The sequence below is a fragment of the Delphinus delphis genome, chromosome 10 (genome assembly GCF_949987515.2).
Source record: "Delphinus delphis chromosome 10, mDelDel1.2, whole genome shotgun sequence".
NCBI lineage: Eukaryota > Metazoa > Chordata > Mammalia > Artiodactyla > Delphinidae > Delphinus > Delphinus delphis.
The window spans coordinates 29,683,100-29,702,508 of record NC_082692.2 but is presented as its reverse complement, the minus strand read 5'-3'; the positions used below and the strand labels follow the sequence as shown (position 1 = coordinate 29,702,508).

The following is a 19,409-nucleotide window of genomic DNA, read 5'->3' as shown; positions in this document are numbered from 1 at the left end:
GTTGTTGTAAGGATTAAATGAGATATCGTATGCAGCCTGCTCAGCATCGTGTTTGGAACAGGGGCAGCACTCAACAAATGCCAGCTTCTGTGACCGTTAGGTCAATGGGAAGCTCAAGGTTACATAGCCGGGAAGCGACAGCGCCAGGCTGTGAAGCCAGGCTGTGAAGCCAGGCTGTTTCACACCAAGTCCACACTTTTTATACTTTATTCCCAACACCGTAAGAGGAGTATTAAGGCATGGCTCAAGTCCTTACAGCACTTATAATACTTTGTAGCAGGCATATCTCAATTGAACGAGACAATAAAGCAGTGATTCCCACAAAGAACTAAGGCAACGGTAATAAAGACTAGGATATAGCTCTCAAACTACACAATTCTTTTGTCCAACAGCTACCATTCCAGCATCTTCTTATGTGTACATTCCAAAGCTCAGGAACCCCATGTTTCATCCCTGTTTCAAAGTGAGTGGATATGGGGGAAACAGATATGAAAATAAGTCCCTTCCCATCCCGACTATAGAAAACATTTTCTGTGGGCATTCTGAACTGCAGGAAGTTTGAGCTATTTTGGGAAATTTGTCTTTAACTTCTCGAAAGTACCATTCACAATCACACATATGTTTTAAGGGACTTCAAAACAGCTTCAACTGAGTTTAAGTCTGCTTCCACCTTTTGAAAAAATCCTCAACTCGATTAATTAATTTTACCTACAACATGACACCTGGCAGTTGGTAATATAAAAGAAAAGGTACAGGACAGTGAACATTTTATAGGCAAAGGCAGAAAGTTCTCCAAGTTAGAAGCACAGCATGTGCAGACACACACAGAGTAGGAAGTCACTCGGTCTCCTTTACGTTTGGTGCCGTAATCGGGGAATCCAGGACCACCAACCCCAAGCAATACTATTTCTTTACAGCAATCTTGGCCTATTTATCTGACAAAAGAAGAGTGTAAAACTTTGTGTTGTGGAATGTTGACACTTTTTCATATCTAAGAGGGTAATTTATCAATGAAGACTTGAGATGCATATTTTGAAAGGTATTTAATGGGCTGTGTGTTTTCTTATTCCCAATATATACTACTTTCTAAGAGAGAGAGAGAGAGAGAGAAATGATGATCACTAAAGGGTGGTCCTTAGCATAACTGTGAAGTAGGAGGAGTTTATCTTTGGAAATACTCTACCTCCCTTTTCTGCATGTCTGTTATCCTGGGTGGCCAGGGGTGAGGACCCCCCCCACCCCCGCCCACTCACTGAGCATCTTCAATGGGGCAGACTCGTGTGCAGTGCCTGCTCTATGTAATCTGTTTTGATCCTTACAACAAACAACCTTACAACACATGTATTCATCACCCCCATTATTCAGAGGTCAGGAAACTAAGTCTCATAGAATTTAAGTGACACATCTAAAATACAGAAACCGGACAGTGACTACGGAGATTCCTCCACTGCGGTGCTCGTCTGGGTTTCCCCTGCCTGAACTGGGCTCCCCCAACCTTAGGCACCCCCACCAGCTCTGGCACTATGGACCAGTTACCATCAAGCTGTTAAGGACAGGCCACCACTTGAGTTCATCCTCTTAGAATAGGCACAGGTCCCATTCCTATTCTGAAAGGAACCAGGCAGGCATGATTTTAACCCAATATGGCTCGAGTAGTAAAATTTGAGACAGGATGGCAGGACTTCAGAATGCCCAGACTCTTCAGAGATCATCTAGTCAACCTCTTCCCCCATGAATATGCAGATTTAAAATAACTAAGGCCCGAGAGGGGATGGGGTTTTGCAGAGGTCACCCAACAAGTCAAGTGCAGGGCCCGGATGAGAGCCAGGACTTCTCACTCACTCCCATTCTCTTTTATGGCATCAGCTACAAACATTCAAACACGGGGTAAAAATACACATTCTAGGCTACATAGGAATGATTTCAAGGTTATTAATTCACACTGGCTATTCAGAGTGCTGGCCAGACTGCCTGAGCTTGACCCCTGGGTGCCCTTCTTACTAACTGTGTGACCTAGATAAGGTGCCCTCTCTTTGCCTTGGGTTCCTTAACCGTCATACGAGAATAACAATAGTATCCGCCTCGTGAGGTTATCATGAGGATCAAACGTGATAATCTGTGTAGAGCTCCACCTTCTTTATGCTTGGCATAAAGTAAGCACTGAATAAATGGTACATATGGTTGCTACCGTTTGAATTATTACCATTATTACTACTACTAGTTCAGATAATTGACAGTTAATACTTTCACTCTGGGGGAAGAAGGCAGCAACAACTCCCTGCTGTCAAATCATCTCCTTCTTCTCCAAAGGCAGCACTAGACAGTCTCAGGAATGAAGGTGAGTCAGATGAATGGAAGTTAGCACCAGGAATGAAGAAATTACCTTTGAAAAGAAAAGTGCCTACAGAGTATTTTTATTTGGATGTTCAAAGTCAAAATTCCCCACCTTTCTCAAAACAACTCTTTCTCATTTTATAGTTGACCCTTGTACAACTCGGGGGTTAGGGGCGCTACACATACCCCCTTCTAAGAGGAAAATCTGAGTCTTGCTATCTCTGCCTGGAAAACAAAGGAATTGGTCAATGACTCACCCAAGGGCAGGAAGCTGAAACAGTTTGGAGAGAATCAGGACTCAAACCCCAGGTCTTTTGATTCCATACATTGTGATCCCTAATCACAGCTCAAACCTGTGTTGTTCAAGGATCAACCGTACTTCCTTCCCTCCCACCCCCGGTTTGGCTGAGATATAATTAACATAAAACACTGTATTAGTTTTAGGTGTATGTATATATTGTGAAATGATCATCATAATAAGTTTAGTTGACATCTACCATCTTACATAGTTACAAATTTTTTTCCTTATAATGAGAACTTTGAAGATCTACTGTCTTAGCAACTTTCAAATATACAATACAGTATTGTTAACTATAGTCACCATGCTGTACATTATACCCCCAGAACATACGTATCTTATAACTGGAAGTTTGTACCTTTTGACCACCTTCACCCATTTTGCCCATCCTCCACCCCTTGCCTCTGGCAACAACAATCTATTCTCTGGATTTATGAGTTTGGTTTTTCTAGACTCTACATATAAGTGAGATCACACAGTACTTATATTTCTCTGACTTATTCACTTAGCACAATGCCATCAAGGTCCACCCATGTTGTTGCAAATGGCAGGGCCTCCTTTTTATGGCTGAATAATATTCCATTGTATATACACATATACCAGATTTTCCTTATCCACTCATCCATCAGTGGCCATTTAAGCTGTTTCCATATCATGGCTCGTATAGAAAATGCTGTAATGAACATGGAGGTGCAGATATCTTTTCAAGTTAGTATTTTCATTTTCTTTGGATGAATACCCAAAAGTGGGATTGCTGGATCATGTGGTAGTTCTATTTTTAATTTTTTGAGGAACCTCCATACCGTTTTCCATAGTGGCTGCACCAGTTTACATTCCCACCAACAGTGTAGGAGGGTTCCCTTTTCTCCACATTCTCACCAACACTTATTTGTGTCTTCTTCAGTTTCTTTCATTATTGTCATAGTTTTCAGGGAACAAGTCTTTCACCCCCTTGATTAAATTTATTCCTAGGTATTTTATTCTTTAAGATGCAGTTACAAATGGGATTGCTTTCTTAATTTCTCTTTCTGGTAGTTCGCTATTTTAGGGTATAGAAATGCAACTGATGTTTGTGCATTGATTTTATGTCCTGCAATTTTACTGAATTTGTTTATTGGTCCTAACGGTCTTTTAGTAGAGTCTTTAGGGTTTTCTATGTATAATATGATGTCATTTACAAAGAGATAGTTTTACTTCTTCTTTTCTGATTTGAATGTCTTTTTTTTCTTGCCTAAATGCTATGGCTAGGACTTCCAGTACTATACTAAAGAAAAGTGGCAAGAGTGGGCATTCCTGATCTTAGAGGAAAAGTTTCAGTTAAAAGTCCCCGTCTTTCTTAAACCTAATCATTCTCCGTGACTTCCTATCTCAGTACAAAGCCTGCCATCTATCTAAACATCTTAAGCTTCTCATTCCACACTACCAGCCACTTGGTGACCTAGAGCCACTGATTCTCTCTCTGAAATGGTTTTCTGTAGGTCTCTCTTCTCTTTCCCCATTCTACCTGGTTCAGGCACAATTAATTTTACTTATTGTTTTTGGTCTGGACCGCTTTAGTGGTCTAAAATCTGAGCTCGTTCCTCTTTGCAACCCCACCTACTCACCGCCTCCAAAGTAACTTTTGCAAGATGAATTAGATCAAATCATTTCTCCCATACAGGCTGCATGGCTTCTCCTCCTCTGCAAGGTATATTCATAGCCCAGGCTCACTGAAACACGTCCTCCCAAACTTTCCTGCCACCTCCTCACTGTAGAACACCTACAAGTTCTTTGAACGTGACCTTTCTTTCAACGTGGAACACCTAGCTCCTTCTCTATAGAGATGCAGTCTGAACATGAACTTCTCTGCAAGCTCTTCCAGATTCCCTGAACCCTTTCTTCCCTGGGCTCCCACTGAGCTTGCTCCTATCTCCACTAAACACTCACCATGCTGATCTTTATCACTTAATTTTCTTATCCTTTTCTGCTAGATTGATTTCTGAACAACATGGGCCTCATTCTTGTAGCCTCTGGCACAGGGACTACATAGCACACAGTAGGTACTTAACAAATTAACTGCTGAGTAAACTGAGTGGATGGTACAGAAAATAAAAGGAATGGGAAAATGAGACCTCAGTGACAAAGTTGATCTCAATAAAGCTAATGTCTATAACCTACATGACTAACTGCAAACGATTATGCAAGTAGTTTTTAAAAGAATGTGATGCGTACTTGCAAATGACAAAGCTCTCAAGTTCCCACTTATGTCCGTTAACTGTTCATCACTGGAGAAAGAGAGAGCCACATCCTCCCTAATTTCGTTGGGTTCTGCAGGAGCTGCAAACAAGGCATTTGGAAAGCTCTTGGGATCCTGTAGCTTTAGTTGAGGACACATTCCCTCATAAAATTCTACGGACTGGACTCAAGTAGTAGGTGCTCAGTAAATGCTGATTCGATTTGCAGTGGATTTGAAAGCAAAGAGCAACTCACATTTTAGACTAACTCAACGCAGTGACTGATTGTACTTAAGAAAATAGCTCTAAGGCTAAAGGAAATCAATGGGAGACTGAAAAGCAGCCAACTGTTCACTCCCCTGCCTTGTTCCACAGTCGATGCTTGTCTGCTTCTTGATCCTTTCTAGCTTCTAGGTTTTTCTTTTCTTTTTTTTTAACATCTTTATTGGAGTATAATTGCTTTACAATGGTGTGTTAGTTTCTGCTTATCAGTTATACATATACATATGTTCCCATATCTCTTCCCTCTTGCGTCTCCCTCCCTCCCACCCTCCCTATCCCACCCCTCTAGGTGGTCACAAACCACCAAGCTGATCTCCCTGTGCTATGCGGCTGCTTCCCACTAGCTATCTATTTTACGTTTGGTAGTGTATATATGTCCGTGCCACTCTCTCACTTTGTCACAGCCTACCCTTCCCCCTCCCCATATCCTCAAGTCCATTCTCTAGTAGGTCTGTGTCTTTATTCCCGTCTTACCCCTAGGTTCTTCATGACCTTTTTTTTTTTTTCTTAGATTCCATATATATGTGTTAGCATACGGTATTTGTTTTTCTCTTTCTGACTTACTTCTGACAGACTCTAGGTCCATCCACCTCACTACAAATAACCCATTTCGTTTCCTTTTCTGGCTGAGTAATATTCCATTGTAAATATGTGCCACATCTTCTTTATCCATTCATCTGTTGATGGACACTTAGGTTGTTTCCACGTCCGGGCTATTGTAAATAGAGCTGCAATGAACATTTTGGTACATGACTCTTTTTGAATTATGGTTTTCTCAGGGTATATGCCCAGTAGTGGGATTGCTGGGCCGTATGGTAGTTCTATTTTTTACTTCATTGTGTTCCTGGAATGGAGGGGGTCAGTTAGCAAGTGTTGCCCTGTGCCTGTGATACATTTGCCTGTGTTTTGGGTTGATGTAATATGTGTGAAAGTTGAGCTGCTTATTTAAAATGTCCTACTTTTCCTAAAGCCTCCCCTCCGTATGACAAGTGGGATTCTGGCTTAGGGAAGAGAGAAGGGTGGACTGGAATGCTCTAGCATCTTTCATCTCCAGTTGTGGCATATATGTTAAAGGGAGCTCAGAAACTTTTGTTTTTACTGAAAGGATACTTTAAAAAAAAAAAAAAAGCGTAGGCAGCAGACTCATTAGATGTCCACTGAACACTTCTATCCTAACGTACTAAATAGGAAAGATTCAAAGCATGCACTCTGCTATAATTCATTTTGGGATAAGACAAAGACAGCAGTGCCTTGGAGAATATATCATTAACTAAAGTCAAACGGAGAAACCCTGGAAACCAGTGAAACCAGGAGGCAGCCGAGGGATCAGGCAGCTGGGATTTTCCTGTTCCCTCTAGTGACTTCTAGAGAGAAGCATCCCACAGGCAGGAGGAACTCGGCACACTGCGCTCCCTTCTATTTCACTTTTCAAACTTGAAGTTATTTTTAGATGACCCAAGCCCGCTAATCCCAGGCAGGACAATTCCCAGTCCGCTGCGTCTCAAAGCACCTTCCCCTCCCCAGCACTTTCCTTAAAGCACTGGGAAAAGAGGCTCCGATTTCCCGTTTGCTCTCTGTGTACAGACCACCTCCCCTAATCCCCTCTCCAAATCTCAGTCCCGGGGACCACAGGCGTCATTCCCGCTCCTCCACTTATGCACCTGCTGCTGCTACTAGAAAGACGAACCCCTGGGCCACTAGGACTGGGGAAGGGGCTCCTTGAGACCCGCGCCCTCTAGAGGGGGGTCAAGGGACCTCGGTCCTCACGGCCGCCGCGGGAGCTGAGAACTGGATCTGGAGACCACCCGCCGCCACGGCCACCGCCCCCGGCCCAGCCCCATACCCCGCCCGCTCTCGGCCGCCCCCCGCCACGGTCCCCCGGCCCGGCCCGGGCGCCGCGCGCAGCCCCGGCAGGACAGGACAGGACAGGACAGGGTGCCGGGACGAGCGGGCCGGCGCCGTTACATAACCGACCTGCTGGTCGTCCGCGATGCGTCGGTGGAGGCTGAGGCGACTGCTGGGCGGTCTGCCGGTCGGCGGAGCCGGCGACTGCTGGCGTGGCGCGGCTGCTCACCTGGCGGCCGGGCCGAGAGCGCGCGGGGACGGGCGCGGTGCCCGCGGGCCTGGGCGTGGGGCCGTGCGCGGCGCGCCCCGCCTCCCGGGCTCCGGCTCCGGCTCCGTGGGTCCGCGGGTCTCTGCCTCCCGCCCGCTCCTCGCCGCAACCTCAGCGGCCGTCACCCGGGACAAAGCGGCTCCGGGGAGGGGCCGAGCCGGCGGCTCTGGCAGGAGCCAGCGGAGATGGGCGCGCCCCCAGCTCCGACTCATCGCGCCAACCTCCAATCAGACCCCGGGAAACCGAGAGCCCCTGTCTGGCCTCCTCTCCTCCCCTCCCGCCTGACCCCGCGCCCTTCCCGGTCCCCCACGCACTCCCCTTCCCGGGCACTCCCCCTGCCCTCCGCCCCGGTGCCCAGGAGGGGGTGAAGACCCTCTGGGGACCGAGTTCAGGAGACGGTCCGTAGGAGTCCCGGGGGGAGGGGCTCCTCGGGGTCACGGCCGGGGTGGTGGCTTCCTTGGGCGTCGGAGTGGGCAGGGGGCTGATGCTGAAGCTAAGGGTGGCTGGGCAGCGACAGCCGGGAAGAAACTGATAGAGAAGCAAACTGTGGGTGGGGAATACTGAGCTGATGGAGCCCCCCCTACTCCGGCTAACTGAGGAAAGGTCGAGAAGCCCCTCGAGGGAGGGCCCTGGGGCGCTGCGCCGGGTGGGCGCAGGCGCCCGGTGGCTGGCTTCCCGGCCCCGCCCCGCCCTCGCAGGGGAAGGTGCCCTGCGCGGGCCGTGGCTTTGCCAGGTTTCCCAGCCACCAGACCTGGGGACTGAGGGCTTCAAGGACTCCTATTGTATGAGAGTCTGTGACACAGGAGTGGGTGGCATCCTACGGTATCGTACAGTAAAAGGTTGAATGTGAAACAGAATCTTGGGTAGATCTGTCGCTCAACAAACTTAACCCCGGTAGAGGTCTCTGCTTTACAAAATAAAGCAGTTCAGAGCCGTGGCTTATGGGTGCCACCCGTATGGATAGAGTTGAGTCTCATGGCAAGAGAATGCCAATAGTGTAAAAAATATATATAATAAGGGAAGTGGGAAAAACTGAAGGAAGAAGGGTGGCGGGGTGAGGGTGGGGGAGGGGCGGGGGTGTGTGCACCAACCTGAGGGAGGAAATGAATAAGATATAAATCAGCTTTGCGTTCTGTCATCTTTCTAAATGCTACATAAATAGGCCTTTTCCCTTGTGCTTTTTATGCCCTTTTGTTTCCTGATAACAATGTTAAGATTGCATCGAAGCAACTTGTAAGTTTCACAACTATTCTTTGCTCACCCAGGCACCACATTGTTTTTTCCAAGGCTGACACACAATTGCATCCTCTTTGAAAAACAAAACAGAAAAGGTAGACCTTGGCTCTTCTCTCTGATTAATCTGCATTAAATATAAATAAAGACAGAATTTCAGAGTTGAAAATGACCTCGGACTCCTACTCTTCCAAACTTCTAGATGCACAAATCCATATATATTCACTGACTAGATGAATTACTTTTTTGGATAGAATTGTTTGGAAGAGCATCCTTATGTTAAGCCCAAAATTACTTTCCTAGGATTTTCACTCTAGTTCACTTTTTGAAGCGATGAAGACAGTGTCCAATTCCTTTTCCAACTGACTGTCTTTCAAATATGTGAAGATAGCCATCATCACTCACTCTAAGCCCCCATTTCCAAGTAAAATATCCTCAATCTTTTGAACAAAATTTCACAGTAAGTAGTTCCTAGAATCTTCACCAACCTGAAGACCTTCACCTTAATAGGATCTATTATGCACATATATGTTTACAAATAAAATTTTCTGGGTACAGAAATAATGTATTTATTGTAGAAATTTTGCAAAGTTGGAAAAACACAAGATTTAATGTGAGAATTCAATGAAGTAATACATGTAAAGCACTTAGCCCAATGCCTGGCACACAGTAGCACTCAATATATGTTAGCTGTCACAAAAGTGAACATGATCATTTTCTTACCACTCAGATACAGGTTTTCTTATTTTCTTAATAGACTTTTTTTTTTTAAGTTTAATGTTCACAGCAACATTGAGTGGAAGGTAAAGAGATTTCTCATATACCCCCTGCCTCACACATGCACAGCCTCCCCCATCATCAACATCCCCCACCAGAGTGGTGCATTTATTACAAAAGATGAACTGACATGGACACATAATTATCAACCAAAGTCCAGAGTTTACACTAGGGGTCACTTTTAGGTGTTGTACATTCTTTGAGTTTTGACAAATATATAATGACATATCCACCATTATAGTCTCTTACATGACAGTTTCACTGCCTTAAATATCCTCCCTGCCCCTCCTATTCATCCTTACCTCCCCGCTAACCCTTGGCAACCACTGACATTTTTAACCGTCTCCATAGTTTTGCCTTTTTCAGAATGTCATATGGTACGAATCATACAGCGAACTGTATAGACTTTTCAGATTGGCTTCTTTCCTTTAGCAATATGCAACTAAGTTTCCTCCATGTGTTCTGCGTGAACGTAAGTTTCAACTCACTTGGGTAAATACTGAGGAGCGTGATTGCTGGATCATATTATAAGAATATGTTTTGTAAGAAACCACCAAATACTGTCTTCCAAAATGGCTATACCAGTTTGCATCCCTGCCAGCAATGAATGAGATTTCCTGTTGCTTCACGTCCTCACCAGCGTTTGGGATTGTAAGTATTTTGGAATTTTGCCATTCTAATAGGCATGTAGTGGTATCTCATTGCTTTTATTTACAGCTTCCTAATGACATAAGATGTGGAACATTTTTTCATATGCTTATTTGCCATCCATAGATCTTCTTTGGTGAGGTGTCTGTTCAGGTTTTTCACCCGTTTCCTAACTGGGTTGTTTGTTTTCTTATTGTTCTTATTGTTCCTTTCTGTTTTAAGAGTCCTTTTATATTTTGAACAACAGTCCTGTATCAGATATGTATTTTGTAAATAACTTCTCCAACTCTGTGGCTTGTCTTCTCATCCCCTTGACAGTGTCTTTTGCTCAGCAAAAGTTTTTAATTTTAATGAAGTCCAGCTTATGGATTTATTTCATGGATTGTGCCTTTGGTGTTTTATCCAAAGAGCCTTCATCATACCAAAAGTCATCTAGGTTTTCTTCTATATTATCTCCTAGGAATTTTATAGTTTTGCATTTTATGTTTAGGTCTATGGTCTATTTTGAGTTAATTTTCGTAACGTGTATAAGTTCAGTATCTAGATTATTCTATTTATTTTTTATTTTTTGCATGTGGATATCCAGTTGTTCCAGCACCATTTGTTGAAAAGACAATCTTTTCTCCATTGTTTTGCCTTTGCTCCTTTGTCAAAGATCAGTTGACTATACATATTTATCTGGGTCTATTTCTGGACTATCTATTCTATTCCATTGATCTATTTATCTATTCGTTCACAAATATCATACTGCCTTGATTACTGTAGCTTTACAGTAAGTCTTGAAATCAGGTAGTGTCAATCCTCTGATTTTGTTCTTCTCCTTTAAAATTGTGTTGGCTATTCTGGTCTTTTTGCAGCTTCATATAAACTTTAGAATCAGTTTGTCAATATCACAAAATAATTTGCTGGGATTTTGATTGGGATTGCATTGAATCTAAAGATCAAGTTGGGAAGAACTGACATCTTTCCATACTTAGTCTTATTATCCACAGACATGGCATATCTCTCCAGTTACCTAGTTTTTCTGATTTCTTTCACCAGAGCTTTATAGTTTTCCTCACATAGATTATGTATATATTTTATTAAATTTATGCCAAAGTATTTCTCCTTTTTTATGACCTTTGCCCATGTTTTAATTGGGCTGTTTTTCTTTGTGTGTGTGTGTGTGTGTGTGTGTGTGTGTGTGTGTGTCTGTGTGTCTGTGTGTGTGGAGTGTAAGAGTCCTTTATATATTCTGGATACAAATCCGTTGTCAGATACACGATTCGCGAATATCTTCTCCCATTCTGTGAGTTGTCTTTTTCTTGAGAGTGTCCTCACTATGAAGTATAAAAGTTTTGAATTTTGACGAAGTCCAATTTATCTATTTTTATTATGGTTGTTGCTTATGCTTTTCGTGTCAACAACATTATTTTTTTTTTTTTTTTTTTTTTTTTTTTTTTGCGGTATGCGGGCCTCTCACCGTTGCGGCCTCTCCCGCCGCGGAGCACAGGCTCCGGACGCGCAGGCTCCGCAGCCATGGCTCACGGGCCCAGCCGCTCCGCGGCACGCGGGATCCTCCCAGACCGGGGCACGAACCCGCGTCCCCTGCATCGGCAGGCGGACTCCCAACCACTGCGCCACCAGGGAAGCCCGTGTCAACAACATTATTTTTTATAGCTACATAGTATTCCTGATAGCTGTACTTTTTTTCTTTTGTTTTGAAACAATTTCAAACTTACAGAAAATTGGCAAGGATAATACAAAGAACTCTTATACACCCTTTGTCAGACCCGTTTTATAAAAGGATCCAAGAGAGGATACTGCTTTTCACCCAGTTGGCATGTTTCTTTAATCTCCTTCAATCTGAAACAATGACCTTGACAGCTTTGAGTTCACTTGCTAGTCATTGTATAGAATGTACCTCTATCTGGGTTTGATGTTTCCTTACACTGAGGTTATAAGGTGTACTCCGGAACATCACCAAAGTGGTGCTGTGTTCTTATTGCAGCCTATGTATAGCACGTGATATTGACTTGTCACATTCATGTTTTTCTACTTCTATCATTTCTTTTGCGTTACTTAGCATGCTACTGAAAGGAAAAGTTTTTCTTCTCCTCATTTAACTATTTAGTAATATAAATGTGCACTCACAGACTCCTAGTTTATTTAATGGGTCATAATCTGTTACTATCATTACTTATTTTGATGCTCATCCCCCCAGATTTGGCCAGTGGGAGCCCCTTCAAGCTGACTTCTGTGTCCCTTGGCACATCGCCATAACTGAGTGTTTTCTTACTTGCTGGTACCAGAGAGTCCAGACTCAACTTATTCTTTGTCACTTGTGACCCTGGAAGGATTTCATGTTTTCCAAAGATACATGCTTATATTTTTTTCAAAGAGAGGACTTCAGACTCTTTGCTTCTGCACTAGGAGAGATTATAGGGGTTTGGATTTATGAGGAAATTTGAAGATTACATATCACTACTAATAACAAAAACAATAATATTAAATATGTTCTTAAGTGGTTACTGAGTACCAATAACTCTGCAGTTCGTATTTGTACATTAATGTAATCTTCATAATACCCTATGAGATAAGTACAACTATGATTTCCGTTTTATAGGTAAGGAAACCAAAGCACAGATAGATTGCCTAACCCTGGTAAGTTGAGCTAGAGTGAAACCCAAGTAGCCTGGTTCAAGACCTTGGGGTCTTTTGTGTGTAGGAAAATGCTGCCACTTTCAGGGACCATGGAGGGTGAGTCAGGTCTTCCTCCTCAGGGCTCCTGCAGTTCTTTTTCACATGTCCCTTTATTATACCTGTCACATTACATTGTTTGCAAATGACCTAATGGATGGCCCAAGCAACTTATCCTACTACCTGACATGGAGTATGCTTTCAATCAATGTTTAACCGTTGATAAGGAATTTAGGCTAACAGAATATGGCTTTCCTGAGGTCAAAGTGATGGTTTGTGTAACACTGCAACTAACATTCCAGTCTTCTCAGTCTCAATCAAGTAACCCTTCTTTCTCCTGCATCAAGCTCGCTCATCTGGTGCCACATTTCTTACTAGAAAAGTACTTTGTAGCCCATCTCAATGTCAGGCTATTCCTTATAGATTTAGATTAGTTGTAATGCCACGTAAGCAAGATGCATGTTCCTTTATATAGTAGTCCATGCTTTACAGTAGCAAAAATAAAAATGGGCTGGATTTTAAATGAAACTGGAGCAGGACAGATCTGGTCTGAAAGTGGAGGCTATCATATATTAATTCTGGGTTTATAGTTTCTCATGTCATGGAAATGGAAGTGGATAGAAGGGAAGAAACACTTCTCAAAGCATTCTAAGTTAATCTGTTTTATTCTCTTCTTGGCAGCCTTTAGAGTAGGATGGAGAGGTGGAAAGGGCTCATCAAAGCAGGGAACAGAGAAAGTGATCCTATAGCAAAGTATTTGGTTGCTCTCAATGACTTGAGAGATATTCTTGGGTGGGGGAGAACACACACACTCCCTGGAAAAAATAAAGTCAAGATGACTGAGTGTGTTTCTTATAGCTCAAGGAATCTCTGGTGTCAACGTCCTCCAGCCAAAGACCATTAAGAACACACGTGTAATCAAACAAGTTGGGTTTATTGCTCTTTGCAATGAGGGAGGATGCACACCGTGGAGATGGTGGGGCATGGCAGTAAGACATCAGGAAGGACTTACAGGGTTTGGACTTGTCTTAAGTGATCTGGGGGAGGGTTTAAAGAAGCCGTACTTGGCTCTAGATTGGATGCTATTAAAAAGCAGGGGTACTGTTTTCCTTGGGTATATTAATAAATCTTATCTGTAAGGTGGGAAGAATGAAGTAAGGCTATCACTGGTATCATTGGTCAAGAAGCAGCCATCACTCATATTAGTCAGAATAGGGGAATGTGATCATTTTTGGAGTTTGGACAATGTTCACATGTTTGTCTCTGTTTAGCTGTGAGTGCAGAAGATCTTGCTTTTATCTTGATCCCTCGTGGTCCTAGGATATTTTGTGAAACTGTGTATATTCAACAGGAGAACATCAAGGCCAAACCGATCACACCTGGCAGATCATAGCTGTCAGGGCTGCTTCTTCCTTCCTCCCTAGTGAGATAAGGTACCTGTGATAGATGATTCCCCCCTCATCTTGGCAACCTCACACAATAACCAGCCCACCAACCATCCCCAATAATCATCAATAATACACAGTACCTAAGAATGTCTACCACATTTTCCACAAGTGGAAAATCAGCAAAAGTAATGAGTTCTTTCAAAGGGCTTTTGAAAGAAAAATGAAATAAGTGTTAAGCTCCCAAGACAACTAGAGAAAAATAAAAGATGGGGCTAGATGATGGGCATTGAAAGAAAGGAACTTTGTACTAGAGTACAAAGTACTGGAGTGGTGTGGGAAGATATAGAAATGGGGAGACTTGGGCTGGGCTTCAAAAATTAATTGAATTTGGAGAGGAAAATAAGAAGGTGGTGGACCTTTTAAGTGGGGAGAACCACACAACCTCTGGAGAGGTCAGCTTTGGCCCTGTTAACACAAGGCAGACAGTGGGGCAAAGGTTGACCAAGCATGGAGATGGGAGAATAAATGAGGGCAGAGGAGGGGAGAGATTGGCTCTAGCACTAGGCAAGTCCAGTCCAAAAGGCCCTTGTGGTCTCAAAATAACACCACAGCAGACAAAAAAAAACTGTCCAAGCACATTGTTGTCATCAAGAAATCTCACATAGAGAACCTGGCATATCTTAAACAAAAAAAGCTTGAAGAAATGGAATCCGGGACAAGACAGAGACCCCATCATCAGGATCCTAAGGTGGGGACTGGTCCTTGGAAACCAAGAGGCTCGGGAGACTGTGAGGACAGCTTGATAGTGGGTTGTATCAACGAGGCTGACAACGAGACTTCTCACTTAAAGTGTTGATCAGTTCTAGAGACCAGGATGGGGCTGAATTTCAGGCAAGAGTCAAGTGCCCCAGGTATGAGAAGTGAAGGTCTGGGAACCCTGGGGCTTAGCACAGGTCTCAAGTTTGAATCTCACCTCCTCTTTTTACTAGCTGGATATCCTTGAATAAATCAATCACTTTACTCCTCTCAATGCCAGTTTTCTCATCTGTCAAGTCGAGATAATGGTAATCATACCCTACATTGTTGTGAAAATTAAATACCATAAGGTTTGTAAAGCGTTTGACCCAGTGTCTGGCCTCGATCCATTTTAGCTGTCATCATCGTTATCATCATCATCATCAAAAGAAAAGAATGCTCTAAGGTAGAGGTCATGAGATTATGGCCCCCAGGCCAAATCCAGCCCCCACGTCATTTTGCCAATCAAGGTTTACTGGGACACAGTCACACTCCTTTATTTATGTATTTTCTATGACTGCTTCAGCAGATGCAGTTGCAACAGAGACCTCAAGACCCATAAAGCTGAAAATACTTGCTCGTTCCAGAAAAAGTTTGCTGAGTTCTGCTCTAAGGCAAGAGAAGTCCAATGACCATGCCTATGTTGGAAGCTATGAGGACTTCATGTGAACAAAGCACAGGGGTAGCATAGGAAGTAGGAAGAAAAGTTTCACCAGGTAAGTTGAGGCACACTTTCGCAGAAGAATAGTCTTTTGCAGTTAAAAATATGAAAAAAAAATTATGCCCTTTTTCAACCATCTTAACTCAGTAGAGCTAACTTTCTCTCTGGAACCCGCTACATAATTTGGAGGACCCAGGGTCCCTGGATCAAAAAATATTAAGAATTTCAGGAAAATGACAGCAGAGCATTAAATCAAGTATAGGGCCCTTCTGCACAGGTTGTATGGCTCTGTCTCTTTTTCTGTCTCATACACACACACACACACACACACACACACACACACTTTACACCTACAAGAGTATTCTACAGTTGAAGAGCAATCGAAAGGCTGTCAGTTGCAAACTGAGACTTGGGTTTTCTGTCTCTTTCCCTACCAGAGCATTTTCTCCTATAAATGATTCTTCTACACTCACAACCTCCTCCTCTTTTCATTTTCTTGCAGCAGTAAAAGCAGTTTCCCTCCATCGAACTCTCTCTTTTCGTTTTAGCATGACACATCCGTGTTATTGTTCAGATGGCAGAGGAAAACTACTGGTCTCTGATTTCTCTTTTTCCATTCGTTACAGCATGCCATGCCCAAAATAGTCGAGTCTGCTTTCACCGTGGCCCCATGCTCACCACGCCAGGATGAAAGCCACCGTTGCCCTTGTTGACTCTTACTGGGCTTTGGAGTGTCTGGAGTGTGTAAAGTTGTACAGATAAAAGTGTTAGGTAGAATGACATGCACGCGAAGAGCCACAGGGCAGCTAAGCTGATCTGTGTTTCCTTCATGGAAACAAGAATGTGCAAGGGGCTGCAGTATGGGAATGGTCTGTGAAACTAAAACTCATGGAGAACTTGGTTTGCCCAAGAGGGAAAAAGAAAAAATCACACACACAAAAAGATGGATGGGTTGTGTTTTGTTTTTAGCTCTTTTGACAGTCCATGGAGTGGAAAATGTGTCTATAAATGAGTTTTTTGTTGTTCATTGTGTGGAAAATATTCACAGATAGACAGATAAATATGATATCATAAGCCTTCCAGGGTTATTGTATTTTTTTTAAGTCTGCAAGTAAAAGCAAGATGGTTTGGGATATCAGGAGTATGAGTGTACAGATGCCAGTAGGTTGATACTAGGTATGATCACAGATCCACAAGTCCCCTGGTGAGGCAGGTTCCCCCACAGGGACAAGTGAGCGCCCTCAAAGATGCCTGGGACTCACTGGCGTGTGTTGATTTTCCAAAGGAGGACGAATCTTTCAGGGTCATCCTAATTTGCCAGGCGTGAGTCAGATTCCTCCAGGGTTTGACGAAGTGACAGACTACTCTGATAAATTAATTTGTGCTAAGGTGCTAATGGCTGATAATAGACTCTCTGGTTACTCTCGGATAATATCTATAGTTACATGGGGCCAGGTTCTTCAGAGTCTGGAGGCCACAGTGCCGTGCATCTCTCCGCCAGCCTGTTTCTCTCTGCTCCTGGCGCATGCCCTCTGCTTTTAACCTTCCGGGCTATGCACTGGCCGTTCCCTCTGCCTGTGTGCCTTTACGTGACACTCTCAAATTCTTCTGCTAAAGATCAACTGAAAATAATAGTAACAAGTGCTGTTTACTATAATTCTAAGTATTCTCGAAGAGTTGTCCCGGGACCAACATTGGCATCACCCCGGGGAAATTGTTAGAAATGCACATTCTTTGGCCCGCCCCCAATCTATCAACTTGGAAACTTGGAGTGGGACCCAGAGACTCGTGTTTTAACAAAACTTCCAGGGGGTTCTGATGCTTGCTAAAGCTTGAGACCACTGTGCTAAGCACTTTACCTATATCAGCTCATTGAATTTTCACAACTCTCTGAGGTAAGTCCTAAGATTCTCTCCATTTGGAAGATGAGAAAATTGGGGCACAGAAAGTTTAAGTAACTCGACAGAGATCCTAAGTTGGTGAATGGTAGAGCTGGTCTTTGAGTCCAGGCAGTCTGGCTCTAGAATGTGGATGACCTGCCACTCAGCTTTGTTACCTTTTCAATCACTGCTTCGGCAAAGCCTTTTGTAATTGCAATCTCCCAAATCCCACCAGACAATACGAGCAGCTCCCATATCACTTTCTCCCTTTATAATGCTTGTGCTTTTCTTTTCCTTCTGTCCCCAGTACCCAATACCTATATTGCAGGAGCAAACTTTGCTATATGAGGAAAGAATGAATAATTAAGGGGACCGATCAGTGAATCAATAAATGTCTTGACTCAAAAGTAACTTGATTAAAACTTTCCAGAGAACTTTAAAAAAAATTTCCAGATGGATAAATAACAAGATCCTATTGTAGAGCACAGGGAACTATATTCAATATCCTATAATAAAACATAATGGAAAAGAATATGAAAAAGAATATATCTACGTATAACTGAATCAATTTGCTGTATACGAGAAACTAACGCAACCTCGTAAATCAACTATACTTCAGTTTAAAAAAAAGATTCCAGAATCCTATCCCTCACCTACTGAATCAGAGTCTCCAGGAGGGCGCTTGGGAATCTGTATTTTCAAAAGTAAAACCAAAAACAAGAGCCCTGATTTAAGAAAGAGTTGTGCCAACACATTGATTCTGCCCACATTGAACCCCTGCCTTAATTGGCACTGACGACTGTGGATAGTTTTCTAAGACCAAGGGGAGAGTACGAATGGGGAAAGAGGGGGGCTCTTGGGCGCTTAAATCCTACCTCATGGGGAGTGGCTAACCCTTTCTGGAAGAAATCTGGTACATGCTTCAGAGTTTAGGCACATTATATGATAATCCTTGAATAAGATCAATATAAGAAACACCTGCCTTTGGTACCACTGAGCTGTACATGGTAAGTATTTTTACCCCCAGAACAGGCAGTCCTTAGCGCAAATATATGTGTGTATATATATATATATATATATATATATATACACATATATGTATCCATACACACACACACACACACACACACACACACACACACACATATATATGGGTCATCTTCCAAAAATGTATTTGTAAGTTGAGTTGTTTGGAACTCAGAAAACACTTTCCCACAGAAGTAATATTAGAAAAGAGGGTTCCGTTCCTCTGCCAAAACACAAGACCTGATTTGGAACATTCTGTCTCTGAAATAGCAGTTCAGATGCTCTGCACGGACGTCCGTGGGAAATGGAACTAGGACCCACCCAGCCTGGAACTGGGGACTATGGGAGCATAGTGACTGCTGGGGGAGCATCAGAGACAAGCCTTGGTTCTCCTCCATCCCTACACACACACACACACACACACACACACACACACACACACTCTCATACACACACATAGACACATGGGACACATAAATACACACACAAACACACACACATACAATCTGGTGGCTACTGGTCACATGGTAGAAAGACACAGTTAGCACTGAAGGAAAACTACTCGCGATCCAATGAAATCTTTACTCCCTTCACCAGTGCAGTCAAGAGCTGCCCCAGACCTCAGCTCAGAGTTTTCCGGATCAGGTACAGACAATCAGCAGTGCTTGTACCCTTCCCTCTGATATCATTTTACCTGGATTTGGGGAATACTATTACACAACCTCTCCTTTGAACTTTAAGGCAACTGCAACTACCTTCCCTAATATACCTACAATAATAGTTTGAGGATGAATATGAAATGAGGGCCATAAAAAATTGCTGCTAAAAGGTAGAAAAGAAATTTTTTTGTTTCTCCTTGGCCATTAATTAATTAGCCATGTGACGTAAGGCTAGGTTCTCTGAGTCTCAGTTTCCTCATGTGTAAAATGTTGGGGAAGGGGAGTTGCTCATAAAATCTTTCACTTTTTTCTAGATCTAATATTCCAGATTTCAATAAAAATAGTTCCCTCTACTTCCTTGTGAAAAGAGTTTCCAGGTTGCCAACTGTTCTACCTTTTCCATACTTGGTAGTAAAATACTGA

The 19,409-nt window shown here is 43.1% G+C and overlaps 1 protein-coding gene across 1 annotated transcript in view; it reads right to left on the bottom strand.

Annotated features, from left to right (window-relative positions):
- The window catches only part of RCAN2 (regulator of calcineurin 2), a 265,692-nt gene extending 258,318 nt beyond the window's left edge, over positions 1-7,374 (bottom strand). Inside the window, exon 1 of the mRNA XM_060021714.1 lies at positions 7,102-7,374. The gene's annotated coding sequence lies outside the window, so the exon portion shown is untranslated. The remainder of the gene's footprint in view (positions 1-7,101) is intronic.
- Positions 7,375-19,409: the final 12,035 nt, after the last annotated feature.